A 16,735-nucleotide genomic window follows, 5' to 3' on the forward strand; every position below is an offset into this window, starting at 1 on the left:
CTCACCATTAGAAGACCAATATTACCAATAATAACACCATATAAGATCCAAATAATACCACCACACCATAATCACATAGTGACTGAATAATACCCCCATACTGTTATGGATAATACCACCACACCATAACCACATAGTGACTGAAAAGTACCCCTATACTCTTACTGAATAATATCGCCCCACCGCAACCACACAGTGACTGAATAATACCCCCATACTGATACTAAATAATACCACCAGATCATAATCACATAGTGACTGAATAATACCCCCATACAGTTACTGACTAATACCCTCATTCTGTTACTGAATAATATCTCCACACCATAACCACATAGTGACTGAATAATACCACATACTGTTACTGAATAATACCACCACACCATAATCACATAGTGATGTGACTGAATAATGCTGCCACACTATAACCACATAGTGACTGAATATTACCCCCATACTGTTACTGAATAATACCACCACATCATTACCGCATAGTAACTGAATAATACCCCATACTGTTACTGAATAATACTGCCACACCATAACCACATAGTGACTGACTAATACCCCATACTGTTACTAAATAATACCGCCACACCATATCCACATAGTGACTGAATAATTCCCCCATATTGTTACTGAATAATACCCCCATACTGTTACTGAATAATACCTCCACACCATAACCACATAGTGACTGAATAATACCCCCATACTGTTACTGAATAATACCCCCATACTGTTACTGAATAATACCTCCACACCATAACCATATAGTGACTGAACAATACCCCCATACTGTTGCTTAATAAAAACCACTATACAAAGACCAATATTACCACCATGTAGTGACCATATAGTGGTAGATGCCAGTTATACACAGGAGCTCTGCAGACGATATAAGTGATTACAGCACATTTATATCTAGTGACTGACAGGTGATGATCTCTCTTAGAGTCGTTCACTTTCCCTTTTTTCTCCATCCGGCCCAGACCACTGTGATGACTTATTCCAGCCACGACTCGACTTTGCAGAATTTGACACACAGACATGTTGGTTTCTCGCTTTTCAAGCACCCTCCACACCTATACCCCATCCTCTAACAAACTCGTAATCCCTCAGTGCTTGACACAATAAAAGAGCCACATCTGTAACCGTGTCCCCTTTGTGGCCCCTGTAGATAGCGCCACACACAGCCACTTGTAGGTAGCTCCACACACAGCCCCCTGTAGATAGCGGCATACACATTCCCCCCTGTAGACGGTGCCACACACAGCCCCTGTACAGAGTGCCACACACAGCCCCCAGTTAAGAGCGCCACACACAGCCCCCCTGCAGATAATGCCACACACAGTCACCACTATAGATAGCGCCACAGTCCCCCCTTATATATATTGCCACACAATCCCCCCCTTAGTAGATAGTGCCACACAGTCCCCCTTAGTAGATAGTGCTACCCAGCCCCTCTTGTATATAGTGCCACACAGCCCCCCTCCTTGTATATAGTGGTGTACAGCCCCCCTTGTATATAGAGCTACACAGTGCCCCCTTGTATGTAGTGTTACACAGCGGCCCATTTTTATATTGCGCTACACAGCGCCCCCCCTTGTATATAGTGCTACACAGCCCTCCCTCTCCTTGTATATAGTACTACAAAGCGCCCCCTTGTATATAGTGCTACACAGCACCCCCCCTTGTATATAGTGCTACACAGCACCCCCCCTTGTATATAGTGCTACACAGCCCACCCTCCCCTTGTATGTAGTGCCACACAGCGCCCCCGCTTGTATATAATTCTACACAGCGCTCCCTTGTATATAGTACACACAGGCCCCCGTCTTTTTATATAGTGGTACACAGCGCCGCCAATTGTATATAGTGCTACACAGAGCCCTCCCTTATATATAGTGCTACACAGTGCCCCCTTGTTTATAGTGCTACACATCCCTCCCCTTGTATATAGTGCTACACAGTGCCTGCCCCTTGTATATAGTGCTACACAGCGACCCCCATTGTATATAGTGCTACACAGCCCCCCTTGTATATAGTGCTACAAAACACCCCCCTTGTATAGAGTGCTACACAGCGCCCCCATTGTATATTATGCTACACAGCGCCTCCCTTGTATATAGTGCCACACAGCGCCCCCGTCTTTATATATAGTGCTACACATCGGAACCCTTGTATATAGTGCCACACAGTGCCCCCCTTGTATATAGTGCTCCACAGGGCCCCCCTTGTATATATTGCTACACAGCACCCCCTTGTATATAGTGCTCCACAGCAATCCCCCGCTGTATATTTTGCCAGACAGCCAGCGATGCGCAGACCAGCGTGATGCAGTGACAACATCATGCCGGCATGCGCAGGGATTCTTCCCAGCGCCTTATAAGCTGTAGCCTTAACATGGCCTGCATCCTATAATATTCATTTGTATCTGCATCCTGAGAACGCAGATACAAGTGAATGTTGCTATCGCTAGCATTGGGGCCCCCTGCGGTGCTAGCGACGCCACCGTCAATGAGGGTGCACGTGCCGCCCGGCCCAAATTTTTATGGGCCAGGCTGCGCGGGCCCCGTAGCAGCTTCGAGGAAGGGGGCCCTAAGAGGATGGGTCCCTGGGCAATTGCCCAGATTGCGCCCCCTAACGCCGGCCCTGCTTTTGAGTGGGGTTCTCATTTTTTTTGTTTTTGGAGACACACCACAAAGAACATGGCAGTGCTTGGAACTGACTAGTGGTCAATGTCCATACCAATATTAACCAATTAAGGATCGGGACAATTTTTTTTTATTTTTCCATTTCCATAACTTGTATTTATTTGTTCAATGTAGCTGTATGAGGCGCTTATTATTTTTTTTTGGAAGACGAGTTGTACTTTACATAAGCACCGTTTTTTGATACATATGCACTGGAGTCTAATCTATATCATTTTGTCAAAATGCAGAAAAAAACAGTTTTTTTTTTAATCCCAAAGTGGGATGATAAATGTTGATCTTCATTTTTTTACTTTAATGTACTCAAATATATCTATATGCCAGCACACCAGCCTATATACTGATACTACAGAAGCAGATGTTAGGTCATACCTAACATCAGGAAATACGGTCATATAGCCCTGTCATCCTTTGGCTGTCTGCAACAAGGTATGGGCCTCGATCGTGTCACAGTGATTCCCTGTGATGCGATCAAAAGGGGATCTTCCCTCACTCTTTCACTTTGAATGCTTTAATCAGCTTTGGTCGCAGTATTTAAAGGGGTTATGACGGAGATCAGAGGTTGCTCTGATCTATGTGCTTACAGCAGGTCTACGGCTGTGTATCGCAGCCGTTGCCTCGCTCCTAATCACATGGGCACATTGGCTGTGCCCGCACGATTAGCAGGACGAGTATGCTCCTCCCGATGCAGCAAAATTATTTCGCTCATGGTGAGCATACTCATCATGCTTGGGCAACTAGTTAAAAATATTAATTAGTTTATCTGTCATTTGTCTCCTGCAATTAGTATAACTTTAAGGGTACGAACACACACAGCGTGTTCAGGGCGGATACTCTGCATAAAGCTGCGCAGCGTATCCGCCGTGAACATCTCAGGGAATGGCACATTGTAGTGCATTTTTCCGCGTAAAGCAGCGCCTGAAAAAAAAAAATTCATACTTACCCCCTCCCTCTTCTCTGCGCGTAGTTCGGCCTCCTGGGATGACGTTGCAGGCCATGTGATTGCTGCAGCCTGTGATTGGCTGCAGCGGTCACAGGGGCTGAAACGTCAACCCAGGAGGCCATACTGGAGAAAAAGCAGGGAACTCTGGGTAAGCCTGTTTTTTTTTTTTTAATTCTTACTTGCGATTTTTGTGGCCGAATCACTGTGATTCCGCCGCAAATGTTGCAACACACCACTTTGTTGCAGGTTTAAGCACCCCATTGAATTCAATGGGAAAACCCGCAACAGAAGAGCTGCGATTCCGCAGCATTAATTGACATGCTGCGGTTGAGGAAACCTCCCCGCCTTTCAATTTCTGTGCATTTTTTTCCGCTGCGTGGGGACGATATTTGTTGAAATCTTACCCACACTGTCTTTAGTGTAATACGCTGCGGATTTTCTGCAATGAATACGTTGCAGAAAATCCGCAGTGTTTATGCGGTGTGTTTTCTTACCCTCAAAGTTAGGAGACGCTTTTAACATTTTCTATACATTGTCACAATTTATGTGCACAAACCTGTACAATAAAGTACATTACAATATTTAGTCTAAATAAAGGCTCAACAGTAAAGTTATAGAAAAATGTTTAAAAAAAAAATCACAAATCCAAGAGGAAGCACCATGTATGCAAGTAGCAGCACTAACAGAAGAAATAGATGTGCCACTTATAGCAATCTATAGTTTCCAAGTATGGTTTCTTTAAAATAGAGGCATTCAAACCTACTGTTAAAGGCATTTTGACTGCTCCAGCTTGAGTGACATTTTGCTGACAGCGAGGAAACTGTAAAGTGTCTAAATTGGAGAATATAACTTGTTCTGGCACTTAGTGTATTGTATTGCTCCGAACCTTTCACACACTGACATAAGAAACTATCAAAAAGTAATGCTCGCTGGGACAGGGCAGTGTCACAGAATTATTTCTGCTAACCGAAATGGGACTATAGCTACTAGATGTCTTAAAAGAAAAAGAAAGCTTGTGTGACCTCTGTTTTAAGCAGGTTCTGTGATGTAGACAGCTGTTTGCCTTTTGCTGTCTAATATAGGTGATGTATTACAGTATGTGGCGGCACAAACCATTCCAGTGCAAGGTCAGCCAGAAAATAAGCTACCTGACTGTCATAAAGCCAAATAAGAAATAAGTAGCTATTATTGCATTTTAACCTGTATGGACCTGCATTAGTGTGACATAGCTAACGTCACTATATTAATTTAACCCTTAACAACCGTTCATATGTGTTTTTATTGAGGCAGTTAAGGGGCTTTATTCTGCAGCGCTGTAAAACAGGGTGATGTAAAATAGTCTCTGAACGGAGGATCGTGCAGCCACAGATTATAACTATTTTTACCATTTCTGCCTTAGGCCTTGTTCACACGGCGTGTATTTGACGCTTTTTTGATGCGTTTTATGCACCAAAAAACACATAAAAAACAAATGCTTTAAGCTTTTTTTTGACATGCGAGTGTTTAAAATAACGCGTCGTGTAAAAAAAGAAGCATCACGTAAAGTCTTGGCGCATAAGACGCGCCAAAAACACACCGAAAATGCGCCTAATTCCCATAGTCAATAGGAGTCCTAATTGCACGCCACAAACGTGCAAAAAAAGCGTCAAAAAATTTAACTAGAACACGTAAAAAAGCCTGTATTTTAAAAAGCTCTTTACAAAGACACTAGCGTTTTTGACACGTTTACACGTCAACTTTTTTTTTTTTTAGCGCAGTACGAACAAGGCCTTATTGATATTTGTATATACAGTGCTCAACGAGCGATGTGTATAGGATAAGGGCCGTGCCACTGCCTCAATTAGTACGGGCGATCACTTGTGGGTGAATTTATGAAAAGCTTTAAGTCACTTTTATAAAATAGAAAAGTCGCAAATTATGGAGCACGCTATCATTGCGCTATAATTTACGACTTTCCACACCTATTGCCAGTTTGTAAAGTGGCAAGAAAAGTGGTGATTTTGGTGGCACACAAAGTCATTACAGCTCTGTTTTTCACCAATACTTTGGAATATAAAAGCATCTAATTTAACAACTGTTCTAATCTCAATCATTACATATATTTCATAATTTTTTTATATTCTGTTTGTAACGTAACAGGCTACAAGGATTGAAGGAGTTAAAGGACACACAAGCAATTACAATGGTAAAAGATGCTTACTCAAGGCAAACAAATGGTACGTCGCTTCCTGCGAGGCATCAACACACACAAACAGTGGTAGAGCTCTTCAATGGAATTGCCAGCACGTGGTGAAGAGTCTGTATACCTCTGTGGTGACCCGCCACACTAGGTCCCTATGCCATTGCTGACGACACTGGGTTCTTTGATTGAACTCTGCCAAATATGGCTTCGAGAACAATATTTATACATGTATGCTTGTAAAACAATGGCATAGGGGTATGTGGACCAATCAACATAGGATATATAGTTATGTTCTTTAGGGAAGATTCAGACGAACGTTGCGTTTTTGCGCGCGCAAACAACGCGGCGTTTTGCGCGCGCAAAAAACATTTGACAGCTGCGTGTGTCCTCCGTGTATGATGCGCGGCTGCGTGATTTTCGCGCAGCCGCCATCATAGAGATGAGGCTAGTCGACGCCCGTCACTGTCCAAGGTGCTGAAAGAGCTAACTGATCGGCAGTAACTCTTTCAGCACCCTCGACAGTGAATGCCGAACACAATATACAGCAACCTGTTAAAAAAAAAGAAAAAGTTCGTACTTACCGAGAACTTCCCGGCCGTTGCCTTGGTGACGCATCCTTGGTGACGCGCCTCTCTTGACATTGGGCCCCACCTCCCTGGATGTCACGGCAGTCCATGTGACCGCTGCAGCCTGTGCTTGGCCTGTGATTGGCTGGAGCTGTCACTTGGACTGAATTGTCATCCTGGGAGGTCAGACTGGAGGAAGAAGCCGGGAGTTATCGGTAAGTCAGAACTTCGTTTTTTTTTACAGGTTCATGTTTATTGGGATCGGTAGTCACTGTCCATGGTGCTGAAACAGTTTAACTCTTTCAGCACCCTGGACAGTGACTATCTCCTGACGTCGCGTACTGGAAATTTTTTTGCCGGGTTCGGCCAAAACGAGTTCGGCCGAACCCGGTGAAGTTCGGTTCGATTGTCCGGGTTCGCTCATCTCAAAGACACTCCATTTGGATGTTTGGAAACAGAAAAGCACGTGGTGCTTTTCTGGTTACATTCATCCTTTTGACAGCTGGTGCGCTGTTTCAGTCGGTTCGCACGGAAGTGCTTCCGTGCGACCTGCGTGGTTTTCACGCACCCATTGACTTCAATGGGTGCGTGATGCGCGAAATACGCGGAGATATTGAACCTGTCGCGTTTTGTACGCAGCGAACAAACGCTGCGCACAAATCACGCACTGTTTGAACTGCCCCATTGACTTCTGTAGGGCTGTGCGTGGCGCGCGAAAAATACGCGGCCTGCACGCACGAAAATCACGCTCGTGTGAATCCCCCCTTAAGGTGACCAACATATATTCCCTGATATTATAATGTGTCCACGGGAAATCATTAACTGCCACAAGTTGGTGGTTATGATGAGCTTTAATGGGTTGGACAGAATTAGAAAAAAATAGTTGCTTTCTTCTAGTGACAACGCCACACTTGTTTATGGCGTGTGTCTAGTATAGCAGTTTAGCGCCATTGAATAGAGTTATGCTGCAATACCACATATAACCTGTGTACGGGTATGGGACTGTTTTTGGAAGAAAGCAGCCATGTTTATCTAATCTCGGACAACCCCTTTAACCTTATTACATACAATATAATGCATAAGCAAGCTAGTACCTGCAAGCACAGGAAAGCAATCTAAGCAAAGTTTAACCCCGTTATAACCTATAATAAATAGCTGATATGTGAACAAAACATTATTATCTTTGAGTCACTGAATACGCTTAAAAGCTGAAATTCCCTATGTCATACGATGTTAAATCCAGTTGTCTTTTTATTTGGTTACATGGGTACATTTCAATATGTTCCAAATTCTATTTTAAATGATATTTGTTTTGATATCTTCCTAGCCATCCTCTGTAAATTAACATCCTACCTTCATGTACCTGGACCGAGAAGATATGAAATCCAAAGTTTGATGGCAGATCATTCTTAACTGCGCCGGATATACTGTACTCAGTGAAGGTTGCAGCAGAGAAATGCATTTCCCTGGATAAATATTACCGACAAGAGTTATCCTATGACAATCTGCTACTAGTTGCTACCTTTGCTTCTTTTCCATTCATGGGGAAGTACAAGCTAAGAGCAAATCATCCCTTCCCCATGACCCTGAATCAGCTTAAAATATAATAAAAAATAACTACTTTGTTACTTGAGCATCCACATGCTGGATATAATATTAATTTCAGTATTGCTATACATGTAAGGATTAAAGGTTTACATTTTGGGGTGAATGTGATTTGTTAAATCAACCACACGTGAGCGAAAAGCTACAAAGGAAAAACTATTTTTCTATTGCTGCCTATTATACTATAACATTTAAAAAAATATATATTCTAGTTCCCAACAACCCCATGGGCGCTAGAGCCCCAAACTGATAGGCCAGGTTAAGACGTGGTGGAATTTTTACGCTGAAAATGTTGCTGCAGATTCGCGGGAATCTGCACCAACATTTGCCTATTTAACAGGTAATTCAGACGTTGCAGATATCACAGTGGACCTGCCACAGATTTCAGTTTTTGTATTGCAAAGGCTGAAATCTGCAGTGAAATTCCGCTTCTTAACCGAAACGTCATGGGCATGCTGCGAAGGGAAAATTCTGCACCGCAGCCTAATTTCCGCACAGTTATTTTCTGCAATATCTGAACTAAGTCTCCTAAAAATGTATAGAAACAAATGTAAAAAATGACTGCTGCAGAATTCCACTGCGGACTGTCCGCAGCGGAATTCAACAGCAATTCCGCCACGTCTGAATGTGCCCTTAGGACCTCCCTCCCAGAAAATAAAACTTACGATAGCCAGCACCAATGCAATAATATGAGTGTTCTATCTATTAACCTCATGCATATCATCAAAGAACCGTGAAAAAAACCCTTTATTGAACTGTTTTTAATCTTTCACTTTACCAATATCAGACTGCACAATTGCTATTGGTATGAAGCGCTGAGAGCATCTCTGAATATACAGTATATGTAATAATGTTGTTAACTGATCATTTTTACATAATCTGTCTGTGTGTCTGTCTGTCTGTCTGTCTATCTATCTATCCATATATATGTATATATATATATATATATATATGCATATATATATATATATACAACAAAGAAAATCAAAAGCTTGAGAAAGGCAGTTGCATCTGCCGAAACGTCGTTTATGGAATAAAGTTCATCACTTGATTTTTTTCACTTGGAGATCCAGTTATTAATTTGTTGACTATATATATATATATATATATATATATATATATATATATATATATGTGTGTGTGTGTGTATACTAAAGTAATTGTCGCTCATACCATTTATTTGTTATGACTGCTTTTTGGGTTGTTGGGCTTTTCTTTTGTCTGCTGTTTCTCCAATCACTTAAACGGGTATTAAATGCCTTAGTCCTCAGGCACACGACCCAATTGGTTTTGCGGTCTGCAAAAACAACGGGTCCGTTGTGGTCCATCAGACCGCAAAAAATCTTTGTTGTTCTTCCTTGTTTCATCAGGACTCACAGATTCACAACAATTCACCACTATTGAATCCGCAAATCCGCACTGTAAAATAACATGTCCTGAGTTTCTGCAGTCCGGATTTGCAGCCCCCGCACTGATCCGTTTAAATCACGGGCGTGTGCATGGGGCCATAGAAAAGAAAGGGTCTGCAATTTATCCACAAAAATGCGGATAAATTGTGGGTGCAAATGCACGGTCGTGTGCATAAGTCCTAAGAGGACAATAACTAATGTGGCTGTAGTTGCTTTTATACATGACAGTATCACAGATAGTGTCTTTATTAGAATATAGCATAGCTGACTGTGTCAATAAGCACATATAGACATGGTAAAATCAACTTACAATTTGCTTTTATTTAGCATTTTCGTCAAAACTAGGAATATACAATAGTGAAGAGTGATCCTGCGTGACAACATAGAATTCAGCCATTATATTAGTGTCACTGCTCATTATTACTGTAATTCAATTGACTCAGCTAAATGTTTGTAGAATTTATGATTCAGAACCAATGCGTTAAAATCTATTAGTGTTCAGTTAATCCACATACCAAATAGAGCGTTTAGATTGCCAAGTCCTGCAGGCACAATGGAGAACAAATATATTTTCTTTAGAAACATCTAAACTAGCAAAATATTACGGTCATCACTTTTTTTTCTGTCCTTTTTGACTTATTTAAAAATGGTAAAACTAACTTACATGAAGTGTAATACGAATAATATAAAGTAATATTGTAAACTTTATATAGAACACTAATGCTAGGTTTTCAAAAGTAATAGTGTTGTTTAATGTATTTATTTCTGGCTCCAACATATTCTACAGAGCTGTACAAAGCTTGCCATGATTTGTATCAGTTCCTGTCCTTAATGGAACTCCTAATCCAATTTCCCTTTTTTTGCCAATTTCATAGGAAGCCAATTAACTTATCAGTCTATTTTTGGAGTGTGGGAGGAACCGGACAACCCGGACGAAACCCATACAGAAACGGGGAGAAGAAACTCCATGCAGGTGTTGTCCTTGGTAGGATTTACAGGACCCGAGTGCTAACCACTGAGCCACCGTGCTGGCTGGTAGTGTGGTAATGGTAGTGTGCTTAAGTTTCAAAATTGTTTAATAGAATAAATGGATGCTGATCAGAAAACAGTTTATTTGATCTACAGTATATATAAATATACAATGAAACCTATAAATTATAAAAATTAAATGCTGTATCAAGTTATAGTTAATACCATCCAGAATTAAAATCCTTACTTTAAGGGGGTGTCTTGTGCGAGCCACAATCAGTTGCTGCTTCAGGGGGGGTGTATTAGATGGCGATCAGTCAGGTGAACCCCCTCTATGATATAGACAGGGGTTGTCCCGTTGAGATTTTCAGTAGATGACCTATCCTTAAAATAGGCCATAAATGTATGCCAAGGCCACTTAATTATTTATCTCCGCACAGCAACATACGTAAAGTTGTGGCTGTGTCTAGCAGTACAGCGCAGCTCATTCAAGTGAGCATGGCTGAGCTGCAGTACCAGGCATAGCATTTTACAGATCCATTGGGGTCCTGCTGGTATCAACTGATGTCAGAGCCAAGCTGTGGGTTAATGATCATGTATTGACCTTCCCTTGTCGCCACCCTGCACATGTCTGAAACACTGAGCAAGCCGGACTTGCTATGCCAAAGTTTAACTAACCAAATAGGGCACTAAGCACCAGGGAGCCACCCCATCAGGCTCTGTTGCTAAAATTACTGAACTTAAATGAAGGCTATTCTACAGTATTATGTAGCATTTCTTTGTCCCATGACTAAGAATAAGATTATTTGCAAAAAAGTTGGTTATAGAAGCGGAACTCCAAAAAGCATTAAAGAGGCTCTGTCACCAGATTTTGCAGCCCCTATCTGCTATTGCAGCAGATAGGCGCTGCAATGTAGATTACAGTAACGTTTTTATTTTTAAAAAACGAGCATTTTTGGCCAAGTTATGACCATTTTCGTATTTATGCAAATGAGGCTTGCAAAAGTACAACTGGGCGTGTTGAAAAGTAAAAGTACAACTGGGCGTGTATTATGTGCGTACATCGGGGCGTGTTTACAACTTTTACTAGCTGGGCTTTCTGACGAGAAGTATCATCCACTTCTCTTCAGAACGCCCAGCTTCTGGCAGTGCAGATCTGTGACGTCACTCACAGGTCCTGCATCGTGTCGGCACCAGAGGCTACAGTTGATTCTGCAGCAGCATCAGCATTTGCAGGTAAGTAGCTACATCGACTTACCTGCAAACGCCGATGCTGCTGCAGAATCATCTGTAGCCTCTGGTGCCGACACGATGCAGGACCTGTGAGTGACGTCACAGATCTGCACTGCCAGAAGCTGGGCGTTCTGAAGAGAAGTGGATGATACTTCTCATCAGAACGCCCAGCTAGTAAAAGTAGTAAACACGCCCCGATGTACGCACATAATACACGCCCAGTTGTACTTTTACTTTTCAACACGCCCAGTTGTACTTTTGCAAGCCTCATTTGCATAAATACAAAAATGGTCATAACTTGGCCAAAAATGCTCGTTTTTTAAAAATAAAAACGTTACTGTAATCTACATTGCAGCGCCGATCTGCTGCAATAGCAGATAGGGGCTGCAAAATCTGGTGACAGAGCCTCTTTAAGCTTTGCTTTCTGGTCTTTTCTTGACTGTCATTGCTGTTGTGAGTCTGATACAGGGGTGGACATACCATTGGTGTAACCTGTGCAGCTTTACAGGGCCCAGTGGGTTAGAAGGCCCACTGTCACCCTAAAGCAGCCTTCTTCTATTAGATTGCATATAAATGGCTAAGGTCATACATTTTATGGCTAACAGTTACTGATGGATTGTTTGAGAGATATAAGGGGGTTATGTATGATAAGATATTGGCGAGCAAGGGGCCCATATACTGTTCATGAACGGGGCCCCGAAACTGTCTGTGTCCGTCCCTCGGCTGATGTGATATTAAATTCTGCCTGTCATGGGAGCGGTTGATTTGGAAGAGAGGTCTTCATCATCCACACATTAAGAGTAATTTAAGTTAGTCCTGCAAGGAACAAGAAGAAGACAGCAGACAATATATTAGGTTGGATTATATGCGGATATGAAAGGGCATAAGGGCATATTGACATTATAAAGGAGGTCTAGTACTCAGGACATACCGCTATTAGTCAGAGAACAGATTTGCTAAGGAGAGCAACTTCTGCTCTGGAGGACTTACTATAGTCATGTGTTAGGCTGGATTCACACAAGCATGTTCGGTCTGTAAAGGACGGAACGTATTTCAGCCGCAAGTCCCGGACTGAACACACTGCAGGCAGCCGGGCTCCTAGCATCATAGTTATGTACGATGCTAGGAGTCCCTGCCTCGCTGCGGGATGACTGTCCCGTACTGTAATCATGTTTCAGTACGGGACAGTAGTTCGACGGAGGGGCAGGGACTCCTAGCGTCGTACATAACTATGATACTAGGAGCCCGGCTCCCTGTAGTGTGTTTGGTCCGGAACTTGCGGCCGAAATACGTTCCGTTCTTTACGGACGTAACATTCTCATGTGAATCCAGCCTTATATTCAAAACTAGAAAGGTAAAGGGAATTGGAAAAGATTGGTGTAGAGACTAAAAATTTACTTTTATTGTATTATTCAAAAATATTCATACCACATATTAAAACATAGGTAGAAATTGGTTAATATTTCTACCCTATGAGATCGAAAGGCTGGATGTCCCCAGTTTATAAAACCAGCCTAACTATTATTGCCCTATTATTAATGCTATTATTCATTGCCCTATTATTTATAGGCCCCTTTATTGCCTATTATTTATACACAATGTATATTAGTTGGTTAGTATAGTCATGTGTTAAATAGTACTACATATGGCCGTATGCATCTTTAATAGCTGATCGCAAGTGCACTTGAATTCTGAAAGGGAGAATCTAGCTGGTACAATAGCAATAGCAAAAAATATGTTTGAACCAAATATTGACAATAATTCACAGAGTTCAAGCAGCACAGTCCCTATCCATGAAAATATGTGTGTGTGTGTGTCTGTGTGTGTGTGTGTCTGTATGCGTGTGTGCGTGCGTGTGTGTGTGCATGTGTGTGTGTGTGTGTGTGTGTGTGTGTGTGTGTTACTAGTTGAATAGTCCTCTTTACCAACATTAGAATACAAAATTAAAAGAGATGGGGCAGTGCTCCGGTACAGGAGATATGCTTTAAGTGATTCTTTATTGATAAACCATGTCACATAAATGTGACATGGATTATCAATAAAGAATCACTTAATATTATAATATTACCTGTATCGGAGCGCCGTCCCATCTCTCTTCATTTTGAATATATTTAAAAATACCCACAACTTGTAGAATGCAAAAGTGACAATAAAATATACTATATATTATGCTCATACTTATATCATTTACATGTTTTTTTCCAGCTGCAGCTTCTTCAATTTTAACCTACTTAATATTTTCCTTTAAACTCAACATCATACTTTCTAAAACAGAAACCATCTATATAAATTCTCAAATCAATTTCATTATGAGTTAAAGATAAGACACAACAGAATGAAAATATGTTAGTACATAAATAAAGGCATAAAAAAGCTTACAGCAAAAAGAGAATTTTTCAGAAATATAAAAAAAAATCCTGTATTATTTCACGACCATATTTATCTCTGCCCAAACTAGGTGCTGACAGCATTATATAATGATGAACATCCTGTCAAAGCAAACAAAAGCTGCCTGCATTATTGCTGCTATAGCGTAACAAAAAATAAGGCACAAGATATTGGGTGACTGGCCAATAATAAACAATGCGATTGAGAGCCATAAATCATAGATGATTTACTGCAGAAGTGCAGAGCACAATAGTAAATAATAAGGTTTGGAGTGGAGGGTAAAAATTATTAAGCAGTGGGCGACTGTGCTAGACAAATGGTTCTTTAAAGCTTCAAACCTTGGTTAACCACTTCTTACCTACATGATGTAGATGGTATGTAGGTCACTTGCAATAGGCATAACATTATTTCTCAGTCTATAAAATTGCCGTAATCTGTATTTTTAGGGGCCAATTGATTTCTTCTTTGTAATATTTTTGTTAGCACATTCATTCTGTACATATATATATATATATATATATATATATATATATATATATATATATATATATAAAGCAGCACCTTTTTCAGATGAATATAGGGTGCAATATACTCGTCTGGACACATGACCAATGTCCCAAAATTCGTAACAAACTCCAAAATACAAGACATCACTCAAGATTTAGTGGGAAATAAATAAATAGGATCACTTTAATCACCACTTGCAATGTTTCAGTCCTACTCCATGGGGCCTTTCTCAAGCTTGAGAAAGGTCCCATGGAGCAGGGCTGAAATTTGGCAAGTGGTGATTAAAGTGATCCTATTTATTTATTTCTCACTAAATCTGGAGTGATGCCTTGTATTTTGGAGTTTGTTATAGCTATATAAATACATATATATATATATATATATATATATATATATATATATATATATATATATATATATATATATACACTACCGTTCAAAAGTTTGGGGTCACCCAGACAATTTTGTGTTTTCCATGAAAACTCACACTTATATTTATCAAATGAGTTGCAAAATGACTAGAAAATATAGTCAAGACATTGACAAGGTTAGAAATAATGATTTTTATTTGAAATAATAATTTTCTCCTTCAAACTTTGCTTTCGTCAAAGAATGATCCATTTGCAGCAATTACAGCATTGCATACCTTTGGCATTCTAGCTGTTAATTTGCTGAGGTAATCGGGAGAAATTTCACCCCATGCTTCCAGAAGGCCATGGGCTTGATGGGCACTTCTTGCATACCATACGGTCAAGCTGCTCCCACAACAGCTCTATGGGGCTGAGATCTGGTGACTGCGCTGGCCACTCCATTATAAACAAAATACCAGCTGCCTGCCTCTTCCCTAAATAGTTCTTGCATAATTTGGAGGTGTGCTTTGGGTCATTGTCCTTTTGTAGGATGAAATTTGCTCCAATCAAGTGCTGTCCACAGGGTATGGCATGGCGTTGCAAAATGGAGTGATAGCCTTCCTTATTCAAAATCCCTTTTACCTTGTACAAATCTCCCACTTTACCAGCACCAAAGCAACCCCAGACCATCACATTACCTCCACCATGCTTGACAGGTGGCGTCAGGCCCTCTTCCAGCATCTTTTCAGTTGTTCTGCATCTCACAAATGTTCTTCTGTGTGATCCAAACACCTCCAATCTTCCTCTGTCCAATGTCTGTGTGCTTTTGCCCATATTAATCTTTTCCTTTTATTAGCCAGTCTCAGATATGGCTTTTTCTTTGCCACTCTGCCCTGAAGGCCAGCATCCCGGAGTCGCCTCTTCACTGTAGACGTTGACACTGGCGTTTTGCGGGTACTATTTAATGAAGCTGCCAGTTGAGGACCTGTGAGGCGTCTATTTCTCAAACTAGAGACTCTAATGTACTTGTCTTGTTGCTCAGTTGTGCAGTGGGGCCTCCCACTTCTCTTTCTACTCTGGTTAGAGCCTGTTGGTGCTGTCCTCTGAAGGGAGTAGTACACACTGTTGTAGGGAATCTTCAGTTTCTTGGCAATTTCTCGCATGGAATAGCCTTCATTTCTAAGAACAAGAATAGACTGTCGAGTTTCACATGAAAGCTCTCTTTTTCTAGCCATTTTGAGAGTTTAATCGAACCCACAAATGTAATGCTCCAGATTCTCAATTAGCTCAATGGAAGGTCAGTTTTATAGCTCCTCTAAACAGCAAATCTGTTTACAGCGGTGCTAACATAATTGCACAAGGGGTTTCAAGTGTTTTCTAATCATCCATTAGCCCTCTACAGTTAGCAAACACAATGTACCATTAGAACACTGGAGTGATGGTTGCTGGAAATGGGCCTCTATACACCTATGTAGATATTGCATTAAAAACCAGACGTTTGCAGCTAGAATAGTCATTTAGCACATTAACAATGTATAGAGTGTATTTCTGATTAATTTAATGTTATCTTCATTGAAAAAAACTGTGCTTTTCTTGCAAAAATAAGGAAATTTCTAAGTGACCCTAAACTTTTGAACGGTAGTGTATATATATATATATATATATATATATATATATATATATATATATATATATAATCCAAAAATCAGGCAGCACTCCAAGGTATAAGCAAAGTAGAAAAAGGTGCTTTATTGGTCCATATACACACACAACCTTTCAGCTCAACACAGGAGCCTTTTTCAAGTGAACAGATTCATGTCATGCCCACACATTTATAGGAGAACCAATATTATAAAAAAGTAGTGCCAA

At 40.9% G+C, this 16,735-nt stretch overlaps 1 long non-coding RNA gene across 2 annotated transcripts in view; it reads left to right on the plus strand.

The window, feature by feature from the left end:
• Positions 1-10,466, plus strand: part of LOC142657203 (uncharacterized) — a 113,400-nt gene extending 102,934 nt beyond the window's left edge. For both annotated transcript variants that reach the window (XR_012849844.1, XR_012849843.1), the window contains exon 3: positions 10,295-10,466. This is a non-coding gene — a long non-coding RNA (uncharacterized LOC142657203). The remainder of the gene's footprint in view (positions 1-10,294) is intronic.
• The last annotated feature ends 6,269 nt before the right edge of the window (positions 10,467-16,735 follow it).

Source organism: Rhinoderma darwinii, chromosome 7, assembly GCF_050947455.1.
Source record: "Rhinoderma darwinii isolate aRhiDar2 chromosome 7, aRhiDar2.hap1, whole genome shotgun sequence".
NCBI lineage: Eukaryota > Metazoa > Chordata > Amphibia > Anura > Rhinodermatidae > Rhinoderma > Rhinoderma darwinii.